General features: G+C 46.6%; 1 protein-coding gene across 4 annotated transcripts in view; it reads right to left on the reverse strand.

The window, feature by feature from the left end:
* The window catches only part of NYAP1 (neuronal tyrosine phosphorylated phosphoinositide-3-kinase adaptor 1), a 139,893-nt gene that overhangs the window by 15,788 nt on the left and 106,246 nt on the right, over nt 1-17,859 (reverse strand). For 2 of the 4 annotated variants that reach the window (XR_011855137.1, XM_072150040.1), the window contains exons 1-2: nt 13,757-13,886; nt 6,769-7,482 (exon numbers count right to left, since the gene is read on the reverse strand). The gene's annotated coding sequence lies outside the window, so the exon portion shown is untranslated. Of the gene's footprint in view, nt 1-6,768; nt 7,483-13,587; nt 13,706-13,756; nt 13,887-17,859 lie in introns of those variants that run through there. The other 2 variants (XM_072150043.1, XM_072150042.1) reach the window with 2 other exon arrangements.

The raw sequence follows: 17,859 nt of genomic DNA on the forward strand, positions 1-17,859 counted from the left end.
TCCAGGGTGGACTAGGGTCTCCAGATGCTAAGCCAGTCTATTGGCCAATAACTTAGTGAACAATTTTGAATCCAGGTTGAGTAAGGAAATTGTCCTATAACTTGCACATTGTTCCCATGGCAGCACCGTGATATGGGGCTGGAGAAGGGCAGAGGAGAACTCTTTTGTTGGAGAAACTGCGTTAAAAGTGTCAGTAAGTATCGGAGAGAGCAAGAGGATAGCAAGTGTTATTTTCTGGGTGGTGAAAGGCGCTTCCATTTCCTCCCTCGCCTCGACAGACAAACGTGGGAGACAGTCCCTAGTCAGAAAATCCTCTAGGCTTCCAGGAGGCGAGAGTGGGGCACTAGATAATGAGGGATGGGGAAGGTCATAAAGTTTTGCATAAAACTCATGCCTTTTGTTATATATATATATATATTTTCATACCTGATAGTGTCTTGAGGGATGGGATATATAGCGCGGCTCAGGTTTCTAGCAAGATGAGAACTGGGTTTGTCCCGCCAAACATATAGAGACTTGGGGCAAAGTGGAAGCAGCATCTTCTGATTGTCATCTAGTAAACGTTTGAGACCCTGCAGCGTTGCGGTCAGCTCCTCGAGAATGGACAGCTGGAGCGTGCGCTTGTGCATGTGAGAAAAGCGGGCACTAATCTTATGGCCCTTTTCTCTGTTCAGTTTTGATACGTGCTTCATAAGCGCACCATGTAGGGAGCCTTTCAGGGTTTCCCAAAGCACATTTGGGGCGGATCCATCAGTCCTACGATCTGTAAAGAATGTGAGACGACACTTCGAAGCTGAGCAGAGCACAGGGCATCCTGCAATAGCCACTCAATAAGGCGTTACGTGGGTTCACAGCGTGCATCATGGAAGGTACGAAATGTGATGAAGACGGGCGTGGTCCGAGATATCAGGTAAAAGGCTTTGTCTATCCTACTGTATACATGCAGAGGGGGAGTAGAATGTGGAATCGCGGGGTGTGCGGATTAGTTATACGCTACGTGTCGCATAATTGCATCGCCTGCAGCGCATTCTATTAATGCACAAATACGCAATGGATAGCCTGCCTGACGAGGCGTCTATAACCGGGTTCATAGGGAAATTGAGGTCCCCACAAATTATTGCCTTGCGAAAAGGATAATAGCAAATGTAGAGTCCTGATAAGGAAATCCGTTCATCCAGAGTTGGGAGCATACAGTCTTAAACGGGACAGATTTATGTACAAAGGTCATAACCCCTTTAGTCTTACTTTGGGGGTTAGAGGCCTGGAAGTGATGAGGAAAAAACCTGTTCTTAAAGTCGTTAAAGCTGGAGGAGTGAAAGGGGGTCTTCTGAATACAAACCACATGAGCCTTCTGTGTGTGTAAAGAGTAAAGAATTTGGGTGCGTTTTGTGGGTAAATTAAGGCCCTTGGCATAAAGAACTGAGCAAATAGCTCAATAGACTGTGTAAATCACAGATATATGATGATAAAGGTCCAAAAGAAGGGACAAAAGAGAAAAAGATAACACTACACAGTGACAAAAATTGCCCGTATAGTTGTACCTTCTGCCAAAAGCTAGTTCCAAAAAACAAAAAGACATCCAGGGGAGGGGATCCCTAGGTGAAGACAGACTGCTATCAAACGCGGGGGTAACCAGTGTAATTTTGGGCGTACAACTCAATGTTGGTCTAGCTGTATACATGTCACTTTACAATAGCACATAACAATATGCAGAGTTATCACCAGCAGTAACTTAATAGGTTACACAAGGGCAACCATTTCCAGGCACAAATAATGGGGCACATAAAGCCATTTATACATCACCGCGGTCCCAGCTATCAAAGCAGCAAGACCCATCTTCTTCACCCAATCAGCTGCCTGGAGACATAAGATCGAGATCTCTGGCGTTGAGATTTTGGGGAAGCCTTGCATCATGAAGTTCCGAGATCCCATGAGGAGTCAGCTTGGCCAGAAGTAGTTGAAAGCTGAAGAGCAGGCGGTAGATCCAAAGCCGTCAGGAATGCCGAGAGACCATGTGGATGTGACAGCGGGGCTGCTGGTTTCCCACTTTTGCATTTAGGGCAAATGGGAATCTCCATCTATAGGCAATGTTGCATGCTTCCAGCTCTGACAGCAAAGGGTTAAAGGCCACTGAGAGTGCACCTAGACAGATCCGGGAAGATGGAGAGCTTGGCTCCGTCAAAGTCTATGTCACTTGCTTCACTTATTGCATAATGTCCTATTTTAAAGTATAATAGTGTATGTGACATATGACATCTCGCAGGATATAAGGGTCGTAGGAGCGGGCTCCCAGTGCCCTGTGCATGCGATCAATTTCTACACATGCCTCAGGCGGACGATTCCAAAGCGTGATTATATATACCCGTCACTGTAGGCAGGAGATCCGGAGAAGCTTTGGGAGGCTCTTGATACGTATATTATTTTGTCAGTTCCTATTTTCAAGATTATCCAGTTGACTCACAAGGGGACCGTGTGCCTGTTCCGAATGAGCGGATGCCTCCTGCAGCCCTTGCTGAATCATGGAAAGCCTCTTAAGTTGGGGACTCGCCTCTGGAGATCTGATACATCATTCTTAACCCTCTTCAGGTCCTGTCACCACGCTCTTTTCAGATCATGCTCAGAAGGGAGTTAGCCAATAGCGCCTGCAACTCAGGATGGCCATGCAGCATCCGTGCAGATATTGTGCAATGTCCCTTTAAGGAAGTCAGGGTGCTGTCTGATCCCTGGGAGGGCCTATTATTGCTCATCCGAGGAATATTCCTGCCCTGCAAGGGATCCCCCACATACAGTAGCGAGCAGTGGTCTCTTATTGGGGGGCTCCCAGATCTGGGGTAGGGAAGGAGCTTTGCAGCTACAGTCCGGGGACCTGAGCACTGTCAGTTTTGAATCCAATTCAGTCCTGGTGCATTGTGGTGGCTGTGTCTTATTTTTATGCTGTTGGGCAGATTGACCTGTGGTGCGCTGGCTTCCGAATGAGAGCGTGGTCTGCCACGTGGCTGCGGAAGGCTGTAGCGATTGTCAGTGGTAGTGGATCCTCTGTACCACTCCAGATGATGACGTAAGCCAACACCTGGGACCGGAGTCTAAGTGGTACCCAGTTTTCACCATAGCCCGACGCAAAGCAGGTTGGACTTATTGCGGCGTGGTACCACGAGGCCGTTCCACAGGCGCAACTTTGTCCAGCGTAGTACAGAGGAGGAGATGGAGACAGGCAGCAGAGGATCAGAGTTGGGGACATAGCGATAGGTCAGAAAAGGCAGCACGGAATTGAGGTCACAACGGGAAATCAGGATAATCGCATAGTGGTTGGAACACAGCTTTCTTTTAGGCATAGAAGCACAAAGATCCGGCAGGGGTTACAGGAAGAGGTTGAACGTTTATAGGTCAGGTGGCCAGTGCCAATTAACAGTGCTAAATTTCAGACTGCCGACACACGCTCCCTAGGAGGCGGAGAAGTGCACGCTGAAGCGAGGAGACCGTTGCTTGACCGCGGCTAGGTAAGTGAGGCTGCCGGCAAGAGGGGCACACGGAGGCACATGGGTGTGCCTGCAACCCGAAACATGGGTCGCAAGAGCACCCGTGACAACGATACAGGAGATGGCGGCCCTTTGCTTTGGTCATCTGATTGCACCCGGTCGTGTAGTGGGGCAAAGAAGTTAGAGATCGGTACCTCCGTCGGTATGTGCCTCTTGGGGCTTCTGGTCAGCCTTCTGGTGCCCAATTTCCCCATCAATTGGCAGGGATCCCCTCTTTGGAGCACAGAACTAAGCGGAGCTCTCATTCCATGTGACCAGTCCACAGCGCAGCCAGACCAGGCCCTCGGTACCCTTCTTTTGAGGTCCACACACTCCGCCAATTCCCCCTTCGTATGGCTGTAATAAATTGTCCTCCTGGCTCGCCCTACCAGTTTCTTGACCACTTTGCTTATTGGCTTCCTCATTTTTTATCCTGTGATATTCCAAAGCTTATCATGGGAGACTTTAACATTCATATTACTACCCCCATCTCCCCTTCAGCCTCTCAACTTTTATCACTTACTACTCACCAGGAGGGAAACATCCTAGACCTGGTCTTTGCTCACCCCTCTTCAGTCTCTGACTTCACCAACACTGCCTTTCCACTTTCAGACCACAACTTCTCTTACTGTTAATAGTTCCTCTCCTTTTCAGTACCTGCCCACCTATTGCACTTACTGGAACCCACGTGCCATCGATAATAACCGTCTCACAGAAACTTTATATCACCATATATAACCATTATAATCACAACCTCAAAAGTGCCCTGGATGAGGTGGCACCTCCCTCAGTCCAAACTCAGTGCTCTGGGAGTGTCCAACGTCTGTGGAGAAAATAGCGCTCCTCTGCACTTTCTGCACTTCAAATTTATGCTCAAAACCTATAACTCTGCCCTTCACCTCGCTAAACAGGTCTGTTTCACTAATCTAATATCATTTCTCTCTAACAGCCCTAAAAGGCTCTTCAATACTCTCCATTCCTTACTAACGCCAACGGCTAGGCCACCTGTTACAAACCTTAGGGCTGAAGATCTGGCCACCTAATTCAAAGATAAAACTGACTGCATTCACCAGGACATAATATACCCTTCCCTCCGCTCCTTCACCCAGTTCACCCTCTTCCTTTGAGCCAGTCTCAGAGGATGAAGTGTCCAGGTTCCTCTCCACAGGGCAGTCAGACCAGGCCCTCGCCCAACCACCGGCACTAATAACCCCATCCCCTCCCATCTCGTATAGTCTCTATCTCCAGCAGACACTTCTCACCTCACTAAAATCTCCAACCTCTCTCTCTTCTGGTGTCTATCCCCCTTTCTTGAAGTATGCAGTGGTTACCCCATTACTAAAGAAACCTTCCTTGGACCCATCCAGTGCTGCTAACTTCCAACCTCTAATCTCTCTCCATCTCCAAACCCCTGGAACGTCTGGTCTATTCTCGACTACCCTGATATTTCTCAGCTACCCTTCTCGATTACCTACAATCTGGTTTCCGCTCTTTGTTCTCCACTAAAACTCTGTTTTCTTAAGTCTCCAACAATCTCCTCACTGCTAAATCCAGAGGTGACTCTTCTCTCCTCATTCTCCTGGATCTCTCGGCAGCGTCTGATACTGTGGACCACCAGCTCCTCCTCAGGGGCTTCGCTCCGTTGGCCTGAAGGACCCTGCGCTCTCCTGGTTTTCTTCCCATCTCTCTGACCGCACTTTCAGTGTCTCCTTCTCTGGATCTTTCTCTTCTCCTCTTCCTCTCAGTGTCGGGGTCCTCAGGGCTCAGTCCTAGGTCCTCTTCCTCTCAGTGTCGGGGTCCTCAGGGCTCAGTCGTAGGTCCTGTCCTCTCAGTGTTGGGTTCCTCAGGGCTCAGTCCTAGGTCCTCTACTCTTCTCCCTCTATACTGCTCACATTGGGCAAACCATCAGCAGATTTGGTTTCCAGTATCATCTCTCTGCTGATGACACCCTCCTTAAAAACATTTCTATAATCCGACCATTTCTTGCAATTGAAACTTCTAAAATACTAATTGTTGCTCTGATTCACTCTCGTCTAGACTCCTGTAACTCCCTACTAACCCTCATCCACAAAGCTCTGCATAATGCTGCACCTCCCTATCTCTTCTCTCATCTCAGTCTATCGCCCTTCCCGTGCTCTTCCATCTGCCACTTATGGGAAGAATGCAAATAGGTTTTTCAAGGCGTTAAATTGAAAACCCCGCCTCCTTTACCTACCTTGTAAGGTCGTCCCCCTTAACACCAAGTATGACCTACAAGAAGCCTAATAACATGGTGTGGGATTAAGCCAAACCGGTCTATCTATTCCATAAGGAACAGACTCCCAACTGTAGACAGTGATCTACGACCTGGTTGGGTCTCCTCAGTACAGTGTAGGGACCTGGTTTGGCTGTGTGAGAGGCTTGTGACTAGGGTCAGTACGCTGTACTGAGGAGACCCAACCAGGTCGTAGATCGCTGTCTACAGTTGGGAGTCTGTTCCTTATGGAATAGATAGACCGGTTTGGCTTAATCCCGCACCATGTTATTAGGCTTCTTGTAGGTCATACTTGGTGTTAAGGGGGCTGCCTTCCAAGGTAGGTAAAGGAGGCGGGGTTTTCCATTTAACGCCTTGGAAAACCTATTTGCATTCTTCCCAGAATTCTCTAGTGGAGCATCTATGGCTTTAAGTCTCCACACGCCTTTAAGGTGGCCTTAATTAGCAATCTCTCCTTAAGGAGAACACCTACTGTCTGATCTGCCACTTATCTAAGATTATTCTTTTCCTTAATTCGAACCTCTCCTGCACGTCTCCAGGACTTCTCCAGAGCTGCACCAATTCTCTGGAATGTACAACCCCAGACTCTCAGACTAACTCCCAAAGCTACAAACCTTCTCTTAAAACTCATTTATTTCGGCACTCGCTTACTGCATGCAACTTTAACTCTTTTACTCCTCCTGTTATCCGGAAAATGCTTCGCTGCAGTCCCACAGATTTTGGACTCTGTAGATAAGGGAGGCTGATGACTGGTTCAAGCTACAACAGTTTTATTTATTAAAATATTTTGATTCTATTCCCTTATACCAGCTCTTTTGTCCCCACTTATCCTCATAGACTGTTATTACTCTGTAATGTCTTGTTTTATTTGTATCTGTAAATCTATGGAATATGATTGTGGCATAGAAAGATTCCTGTTATTACAGAACTTTAGGTAAACTTGCTAAGGATCCAAGATATCCACATAGAATAATATATCACGTGCTTTCTATACGATACCTTGGGGTGTCTCACTCCAGTTAGTTCATCCGACAGCCATGTTTCCCGATCCTGCATGTGGGTCGAGTTGAATAAACTGACCTCCCCTTCCTTATAGTGAGACGTTCATGCAGGATCTCGTTCCTGTCCCCGGTCAGGATTCAATCCATAAAGTCGTCCTGCAAGCCTCTTGACAAAAGCTTCTGGACCTCCTTCCTACATTTCACAGTCCCAAAGAGAAGCTTCTTCTTTCTCCTCCTCCTCCTCCTTCAATGGAGACGTCACCAGCTTCACAATGACCGAGTACAACCATGACCATGTGAAGACGCTATTTGTCAGCCAAAACTTTTAGTCCAACAATAGAAATTCTTCTCTGAATCCCAGAATTATCAATCCTGGAAGATGGTCCATCAGACAAAGTCATCTACAAAATGTCTGGTGTCATACGACCACATGAAGGATTAGAGGGCGATGGTGCACGTGGACAACCACATGACTATGGAGAAGACATAAATCTCATCAGGTCAGGGAATGTCCCAGGATTAGGAAGATCTCAGGATCAGGTCAGAGGAACACAGGTAGGTGATACAGACCGCTTCCGGATAAGGCGCACTACATCGGAAGGCGCCTCTTCTCTTGCTTTCCCATAGTAAGGGCTTCATAAAGACTCAGTTGTAACTTGTCCATAGGAAACGGAGTCACAAGAGTCTGGAAGACATCATCAGAGGCCGGTGTCTACAAGAAAACAAGGCCAAGAGGTGACAACATTGTTAAAAGTGAAATTAGTATAACCGGATAAGGCGGAGAAGAGACGGAAAAGAGGTGGAAGAGACGGAAAAGAGGTGGAAGAGACGGAAAAGAGGTGGAAGAGACGGGGAAGAGGCAGAGAAGAGGCGGCAGAGAGGGAGAAGAGGCGGAAGAGACGGAGAAGAGGCGGCAGAGGCGGAGAAGAGGCGGCAGAGGCGGAGAAGAGGCGGCAGAGGTGGCGAAGAGGCAGAGAAGAGGCAGAAGGGACGGGGAAGAGGCGGAGAAGAGGCGGCAGAGAGGGAGAAGAGGCGGAAGAGACGGAGAAGAGGCAGAAGGGACGGGGAAGAGGCGGAGAAGAGGCGGCAGAGACGGAGAAGAGGTGGAAGAGGTGGGGAAGAGGCGGCAGAGGCGGAGAAGAGGCGGAAGAGACGGAGAAGAGGCGGGGAAGAGGCGGGGAAGAGGCGGGGAAGAGGCGGGGCAGAGGCGGGGCAGAGGCGGAGAAGAGGCGGCAGAGGCGGAGAAGAGGCGGCAGAGGCGGAGAAGAGGCGGCAGAGGCGGCAGAGAGGGAGAAGAGGTGGCAGAGAGGGAGAAGAGGCGGCAGAGAGGGAGAAGAGACGGCAGAGAGGGAGAAGAGACGGCAGAGAGGGAGAAGAGGCGGCAGAGAGGGAGAAAAGGCGGAGAAGAGGCGGCAAAAAGGGAGAAGAGGTGGAGAAGAGGTGGAAGTGACGGAGAAGAGGCGGAAGAGACGGGGAAGAGGCGGTAGAGACGGGAAAGGGGCGGCAGAGACGGAGAAGAGGCGGCAGAGAGGGAGAAGAGGCGGCAGAGGGGGAGAAGAGGCGGCAGAGGGGGAGAATAGGGAGAAGAGACGAAGAAGAGGCAGAGAAGAGGAAGCAGAGAGGGAAAAGAGGCGGAGAAGAGGCGGCAGAGACGGAGAAGAGGTGGCAGAGACGGAGAAGAGGCGGCAGAGACGGAGAAGAGGTGGCAGAGACGGAGAAGAGGTGGCAGAGACGGAGAAGAGGCGGCAGCGAGGGAGAAGAGGCGGCAGAGGGGGAGAATAGGGAGAAGAGACGAAGAAGAGGCAGAGAAGAGGAAGCAGAGAGGCAAAAGAGGCGGCAGAGAGGGAAAATAGGCGGAGAAGAGGCGGCAGAGAGGCAGAAGAGGCGGCAGAGACGGAGAAGAGGCGGCGAAGAGATGGAGAAGAGGCGGCAGAAAGGGAGAAGAGGCGGCAGAGATGGAGAAGAGGCGGCAGAGAGGGAGAAGAGGCGGCGAAGAGATGGAGAAGAGGCGGCGAAGAGATGGAGAAGAGGCGGCAGAAAGGGAGAAGAGGCGGCAGAGATGGAGAAGAGGCGGCAGAGACGGAGAAGAGGCGGCAGAGACGGAGAAGAGGCGGCAGAGACGGAGAAGAGGCGGCAGAGACGGAGAAGAGGCGGCAGAGACGGAGAAGAGGCGGCAGAGACGGAGAAGAGGCGGCAGAGACTGAGAAGAGGCGGCAGAGACTGAGAAGAGGCGGCAGAGACTGAGAAGAGGCGGCAGAGAGGGAGAAGAGGCAGCAGAGAGGTAGAAGAGGCGGAAGAGACAGAGAAGAGGAGGAAGAGACGGAGAAGAGGCGGCAGAGACGGAGAAGAGGCGGCAGAGACGGAGAAGAGGCGGCAGAGACTGAGAAGAGGCGGCAGAGGGGGAGAATAGGGAGAAGAGACGAAGAAGAGGCAGAGAAGAGGAGGCAGAGAGGGAGAAGAGGAAGCAGAGAGGGAAAAGAGGAAGCAGAGAGGGAAAAGAGGAAGCAGAGAGGGAAAAGAGGCGGCAGAGAGGGAAAAGAGGCGGCAGAGAGGGAAAAGAGGCGGAGAAGAGGCGGCAGAGAGGCAGAAGAGGCGGAAGAGAGGCAGAAGAGGCGGAGAAGAGGCGGCAGAGGCGGAGAAGAGGCGGCAGAGACGGAGAAGAGGCGGCAGAGACGGAGAAGAGGCGGCAGAGACGGAGAAGAGGCGGCAGAGACGGAGAAGAGGCGGCAGAGACGGAGAAGAGGGGGCAGAGACGGAGAAGAGGCGGCAGAGACGGAGAAGAGGCGGCAGAGACGGAGAAGAGGCGGCAGAGGGGGAGAATAGGGAGAAGAGACGAAGAAGAGGCAGAGAAGAGGAGGCAGAGAGGGAGAAGAGGAAGCAGAGAGGGAAAAGAGGAAGCAGAGAGGGAAAAGAGGAAGCAGAGAGGGAAAAGAGGCGGCAGAGAGGGAAAAGAGGCGGAGAAGAGGCGGAAGAGAGGCAGAAGAGGCGGAGAAGAGGCGGCAGAGGCGGAGAAGAGGCGGCAGAGGCGGAGAAGAGGCGGCAGAGGCGGAGAAGAGGCCGAAGAGACGGAGAAGAGACCGAAGAGACGGAGAAGAGGCGGCAGAAAGGGAGAAGAGGCGGCAGAGATGAAGAAGAGGAGGAGAAGAGGCGGCAGAGAGGGAGAAGAGGTGGAGAAGAGGCGGAAGAGATGGAGAAGAGGCGGAAGAGACAGGGAAGAGGTGGCAGAGACGGGGAAGAGGTGGCAGAGACGGGGAAGAGGTGGCAGAGACGGGGAAGAGGCGGCAGAGACGGGGAAGAGGTGGCAGAGGTGAAGAAGAGGAGGAGAAGAGGCGGCAGAGAGGGAGAAGAGGTGGAGAAGAGGCGGAAGAGATGGAGAAGAGGCGGAAGAGACAGGGAAGAGGTGGCAGAGACGGGGAAGAGGTGGCAGAGGTGAAGAAGAGGCAGCAGAGACGGAGAAGAGGCGGATAAGAAGCAGCAGGGAGGGAGAAGAGACGGAGAAGATGCAGAAGAGACGGAGAAGAGGCGGCAGAGACGGAGAAGATGTGTGTATATATAGATGTGTGTATATAGAGATGTGTGTGTATAGAGATGTGTGTGTATAGAGATGTGTGTGTATAGAGGTGTGCGTGTATAAAGATGTGCGTGTATAGAGATGTGCGTGTATAGAGATGTGCGCGTATAGAGATGTGCGCGTATAGAGATGTGCGCGTATAGAGATGTGCGCGTATAGAAATGTGCGCGTATAGAAATGTGCGCGTATAGAAATGTGCGCGTATAGAAATGTGCGCGTATAGAAATGTGCGCGTATAGAAATGTGCGCGTATAGAAATGTGCGCGTATAGAAATGTGCGCGTATAGAAATGTGCGCGTATAGAAATGTGCGCGTATAGAAATGTGCGCGTATAGAAATGTGCGTATATAGATGTGCGTATATAGATGTGTGTGTATATAGATGTGTGTGTATATAGATGTGTGTATATATAGATGTGTGTGTATATATAGATGTGTGTGTATATATAGATGTGTGCGTATATAGATGTGTGTGTATATAGATGTGTGTATATATAGATGTGTGTGTATATAGAGATGTGTGTATATATAGATGTGTGTATATATAGATGTGTGTATATAGAGATGTGTGTATATAGAGATGTGTGTATATATAGATGTGTGTATATATAGATGTGTGTGTATATATAGATGTGTGTGTATATAGATGTGTGTGTATATAGATGTGTGTATATATATAGATGTGTGTGTATATAGATGTGTGTGTATATAGAGATGTGTGTATATATAGAGATGTGTGTATATATAGATGTGTGTATATAGAGATGTGTGTATATATAGATGTGTGTATATATAGATGTGTGTGTATATATAGATGTGTGTATATATATATACATGTGTGTATATATATACATGTGTGTATATATATACATGTGTGTATATATATACATGTGTGTATATATATACATGTGTGTATATATATACATGTGTGTATATATATAGATGTGTGTATATAGATGTGTGTATATAGATGTGTGTCTATAGATTTGCATATAGATGTGTGTGTATAGATGTGTGTATAAATGTGTGTATAAATGTGTGTATATAGATGTGTATGTATAGATGTGTGTATAAATGTGTGTATATAGATGTGTATGTATAGATGTGTGTATGTATATATGTGTATATATAGATGTATATATATATGTGTGTGTATATACATGTGTGTATTGATATGTGTATGTATATAGATGTGTGTATAGATGTGTGTATATAGATGTGTGTGTATAGATATGTATAGATGTGTGTGTATATGTGTGTGTATATAGATGTATGTATAGATGTGTATAAAGATGTGTATATAGATTGTATGTATAAATGTGTATATAGATGTGTATGTATAGATGTGTGTGTATATAGATGTGTGTGTATAGATGTGTGTGTATAGATGTGTGTGTATAGATGTGTGTGTATAGATGTGTGTGTATAGATGTATATAAATGTGTGTATATAGATGTATATAGATGTGTGTATATAGATGTATATAGATGTGTGTATATAGATGTATATAGATGTGTGTATATAGATGTATATAGATGTGTGTATATAGATGTGTATATATAGATGTGTGTATATAGATGTATGTATATAGATGTATATAGATGTGTGTATATATATATATATGTGTATATAGATGTGTGTATATAGATATATATAGATGTGTATATAGATGTGTGTGTATATAGATGTGTGTGTATAGATATGTATAGATGTGTGTGTATATGTGTGTGTATATAGATGTATGTATAGATGTGTATAAAGATGTGTATATAGATGTGTATGTATAGATGTGTGTGTATAGATGTGTGTGTATAGATGTGTGTGTATATAGATGTGTATGTATAGATGTGTGTGTATATAGATGTGTGTGTATATAGATGTGTGTGTATATAGATGTGTGTGTAAATAGATGTGTGTATATAGATGTGTGTATATAGATGTGTGTATATAGATGTATATAGATGTGTGTATATAGATGTGTGTATATAGATGTATATAGATGTGTGTATATAGATCTATAAAGATGTGTGTATATAGATGTGTGCATATAGATGTGTGTATATAGATATATATAGATGTGTGTATATAGATGTATATAGATGTGTGTATATAGATGTATATAGATGTGTGTATATAGATGTGTGTATATAGATGTATATAGATGTGTGTATATAGATCTATAAAGATGTGTGTATATAGATGTGTGCATATAGATGTGTGTATATAGATATATATAGATGTGTGTATATAGATGTATATAGATGTGTGTATATAGATGTGTATATATAGATGTATATAGATGTGTGTATATAGATATATATAGATGTGTATATAGATGTGTGTATATAGATGTATATAGATGTGTGTATATAGATGTATATAGATGTGTGTATATAGATGTATATAGATGTGTGTATATAGATGTGTGTATATAGATGTGTGTGTATATAGATGTATATAGATGTGTGTATATAGATGTGTGTATATAGATATATATAGATGTGTGTATATAGATGTATATAGATGTGTGTATATAGATGTGTGTATATAGATGTGTGTATATAGATGTATATAGATGTATGTATATAGATGTGTATATATAGATGTATATAGATGTGTGTATATAGATATATATAGATGTGTATATATAGATATATATAGATGTGTATATATAGATATATATAGATGTGTATATAGATGTGTGTATATAGATGTATATAGATGTGTGTATATAGATGTGTGTATATAGATGTGTGCATATAGATGTATATATAGATGAGTGTATATAGATGTATATAGATGAGTGTATATAGATGTATATAGATGTGTGTATATAGATGTATATAGGTGTGTGTATATAGATGTATATAGATGTGGGTGTTATTGTACATGTATGAGCCCTATAGTCAGTCACACATTACACCGGTAATCCATGCACAGTCCATACTATAAATACCGCATCCCCCCGTACACACAGGTGTAGATACCGCATCCCCCGTACATACAGTTGTATATACCGCAGCCCCCCGTACACACAGGTGTGGATACCGCATCCCCCGTACATACAGTTGTAGATACCGCATCCCCCGTACATACCGGTGTAGATACCGCATCCCCCGTACACACCGGTGTAGATACCGCATCCCCCGTACACACCGGTGTAGATACCGCATCCCCCGTACACACAGGTGTTGATACCGCATCCCCCCGTACACACAGTTGTAGATACCGCATCCCTCGTACACACCGGTGTAGATACCGCAGCACATGATGTCTGTAGTGATGACCTCCATGTACACGGCGTGTGATGCCCGGGCCTGGCGCCGCTGTATACTGAGGATCCCCGCTCCCGGTGCCGCTCCTCCGCCCCGCCCTGCCTGTGTCACATCCCCCGGGTCGGGTCCCCTCCCTCTTACCTCCGGTACCGGCAGCGGAGAAGGATGGAAGCGGCGCCGAGGGCCGCGCGCGGAGGAGAGACAACAGCGCAGTGCGCCTGCGCGAGCCCGGACGTGTGCAGGTGCGGCCGTCACCAGCATCAGCATCACCAGCATCATCATCATCAGAGGGTGAGAGCACCCAGCACCCAACTGGTGCATCACACGTGTCATACCCCGTGTAATATCACATATATAGCACCCACATGTCATACCACACATGTAATACACCCCCTCCCCCATGTAATATCACACATGTAATACACCCCCCTCCCCCATGTAATATCACACATGTAATACACCCCTCCCCCCATGTAATATCACACATGTAATACACCCCCTCCCCCCATGTAATATCACACATGTAATACACCCCCTCCCCCCATGTAATATCACACATGTAATACACCCCCTCCCCCCATGTAATATCACACATGTAATACACCCCTCCCCCATGTAATATCACACATGTAATACACCCCCTCCCCATGTAATATCACACATGTAATACACCACCCTCCCCCATGTAATATCACACATGTAATACACCCCTCCCCCCATGTAATATCACACATGTAATACACACCTCCCACATGTAATATCACACATGTAATACACCCCTCCCCCCATGTAATATCACACATGTAATACACCACCCTCCCCCATGTAATATCACACATGTAATACACCCCTCCCCCATGTAATATCACACATGTAATACACCCCTCCCCCCATGTAATATCACACATGTAATACACCCCCCCATGTAATATCACACATGTAATACACCCCCTCCCCCCATGTAATATCACACATGTAATACACCCCCCTCCCCCCATGTAATATCACACATGTAATACACCCCCTCCACCATGCAATATCACACATGTAATACACCCCTCCCCCCATGTAATATCACACATGTAATACATCCCCTCCCCCCATGTAATATCACACATGTAATACATTCCCTCCCCCCATGTAATATCACACATGTAATACACCCCCCTCCCCCCATGTAATATCACACATGTAATACACCCCCTCCCCCCATGTAATATCACACATGTAATACCCACATGTCCCCCCATGTAATATCACACATGTAATACACCCCTCCCCCCATGTAATATCACACATGTAATACACCCCTCCCCCCATGTAATATCACACATGTAATACACCCCTCCCCCATGTAATATCACACATGTAATACCCACATGTCCCCCCATGTAATATCACACATGTAATACACCCCTCCCCCCATGTAATATCACACATGTAATACACCCCCTCCCCCATGTAATATCACACATGTAATACACCTCCTCCCCCATGCAATATCACACATGTAATACACCCCTCCCCCATGTAATATTACACATGTAATAAACACCTCCCCCATGTAATATCACACATGTAATACACCCCCTCCCCCATGTAATATCACACATGTAATACACCTCCTCCCCCCATGTAATATCACACATGTAATACACCCCCTCCCCCCCTGTAATATCACACATGTAATACACCCCCTCCCCATGTAATATCACACATGTAATACACCTCCTCCCCCCATGTAATATCACACATGTAATACACCCCCTCCCCCCATGTAATATCACACATGTAATACACCCCCCTCCCCCCATGTAATATCACACATGTAATACACCCCTCCCCCATGCAATATCACACATGTAATACACCCCTCCCCCATGTAATATTACACATGTAATAAACACCTCCCCCATGTAATATCACACATGTAATACACCCCCTCCCCCATGTAATATCACACATGTAATACACCCCTCGCACCATGTAATATCACACATGTAATACACCCCTCCCCCCATGTAATATCACACATGTAATACACCCCTCCCCCCATGTAATATCACACATGTAATACACCCCCTCCCCCCATGTAATATCACACATGTAATACACCCCTCCCCCCATGTAATATCACACATGTAATACACCCCCTCCCCCATGTAATATCACATATGTAATACACCCCCCTCCCCCCATGTAATATCACACATGTAATACAACCCTCCCCCCATGTAATATCACACATGTAATACACCCCTCCCCATGTAATATCACACATGTAATACACCCCTCCCACCATGTAATATCACACATGTAATACACCCCTCCCCCCATGTAATATCACACATGTAATACACCCCTCCCCATGTAACATCACACATGTAATACACCCCCTCCCCCATGTAATATCACACATGTAATACACCCCTCCCCCCATGTAATATCACACATGTAATACACCTCCTCCCCCCATGTAATATCACACATGTAATACACCCCCTCCCCCCTGTAATATCACACATGTAATACACCCCCTCCCCCATGTAATATCACACATGTAATACACCCCCTCCCCCATGTAATATCACACATGTAATACACCCCCCTCCCCCATGTAATATCACACATGTAATACACCCCTTCCCCCATGTAATATCACACATGTAATACACCCCCTCCCCCCATGTAATATCACACATGTAATACACCCCCTCCCCCCATGTAATATCACACATGTAATACCCCCCTCCCCCCATGTAATATCACACATGTAATACACCCCCCTCCCCCCATGTAATATCACACATGTAATACACTCCTCCCCCCATGTAATATCACACATGTAATACACCCCTCCCCCCATGTAATATCACACATGTAATACACCCCCTCCCCCATGTAATATCACACATGTAATACACCCCTCCCCCCATGTAATATCACACATGTAATACACTCCTCCCCCCATGTAATATCACACATGTAATACACCCCCTCCCCCCATGTAATATCACACATGTAATACACCCCCCTCCCCCCATGTAATATCACACATGTAATACACCCCTCCCCCATGTAATATCACACATGTAATACACCCCTCCCCCATGTAATATCACACATGTAATACACCCCCTCCCCCCATGTAATATCACACATGTAATACACCCCTCCCCCATGTAATATCACACATGTAATACACCCCCTCCCCCCATGTAATATCACACATGTAATACACCCCCTCCCCCCATGTAATATCACACATGTAATACACCCCCCTCCCCATGTAATATCACACATGTAATACACCCCCTCCCCCATGTAATATCACACATGTAATGCACCCCTCCCCCATGTAATATCACACATGTAATACACCCCCTCCCCCCCATGTAATATCACACATGTAATACACCCCCTCCCCATGTAATATCACACATGTAATACACCCCCTCCCCCATGTAATATCACACATGTAATACACCCCTCCCCATGTAATATCACACATGTAATACACCCCCTCCCCCATGTAATATCACACATGTAATACACCCCTCCCCCATGTAATATCACACATGTAATACACCCCCTCCCCCCCATGTAATATCACACATGTAATACACCCCCTCCCCATGTAATATCACACATGTAATACACCCCTCCCCCATGTAATATCACACATGTAATACACCCCTCCCCCATGTAATATCACACATGTAATACACCCCTCCCCCCATGTAATATCACACATGTAATACACCCCTCCCCCATGTAATATCACACATGTAATACACCCCCTCCCCCCATGTAATATCACACATGTAATACACTCCTCCCCCCATGTAATATCACACATGTAATACACCCCCTCCCCCCATGTAATATCACACATGTAATACACCCCCTCCCCCCATGTAATATCACACATGTAATACACCCCCTCCCCCCATGTAATATCACACATGTAATACACCCCCTCCCCCCATGTAATATCACACATGTAATACACCCCCCATGTAATATCACACATGTAATACACCCCCCCATGTAATATCACACATGTAATACACCCCCCCATGTAATATCACACATGTAATACACCCCTCCCTCCCCCATGTAATATCACACATGTAATACACCCCCTCCCCCATGTAATATCACACATGTAATACACCCATCCCCCCATGTAATATCACACATGTAATACACCCCCTCCCCCCATGTAATATCACACATGTAAT

This window comes from Engystomops pustulosus, chromosome 4, assembly GCF_040894005.1.
Source record: "Engystomops pustulosus chromosome 4, aEngPut4.maternal, whole genome shotgun sequence".
Taxonomy (NCBI): Eukaryota; Metazoa; Chordata; class Amphibia; order Anura; family Leptodactylidae; genus Engystomops; species Engystomops pustulosus.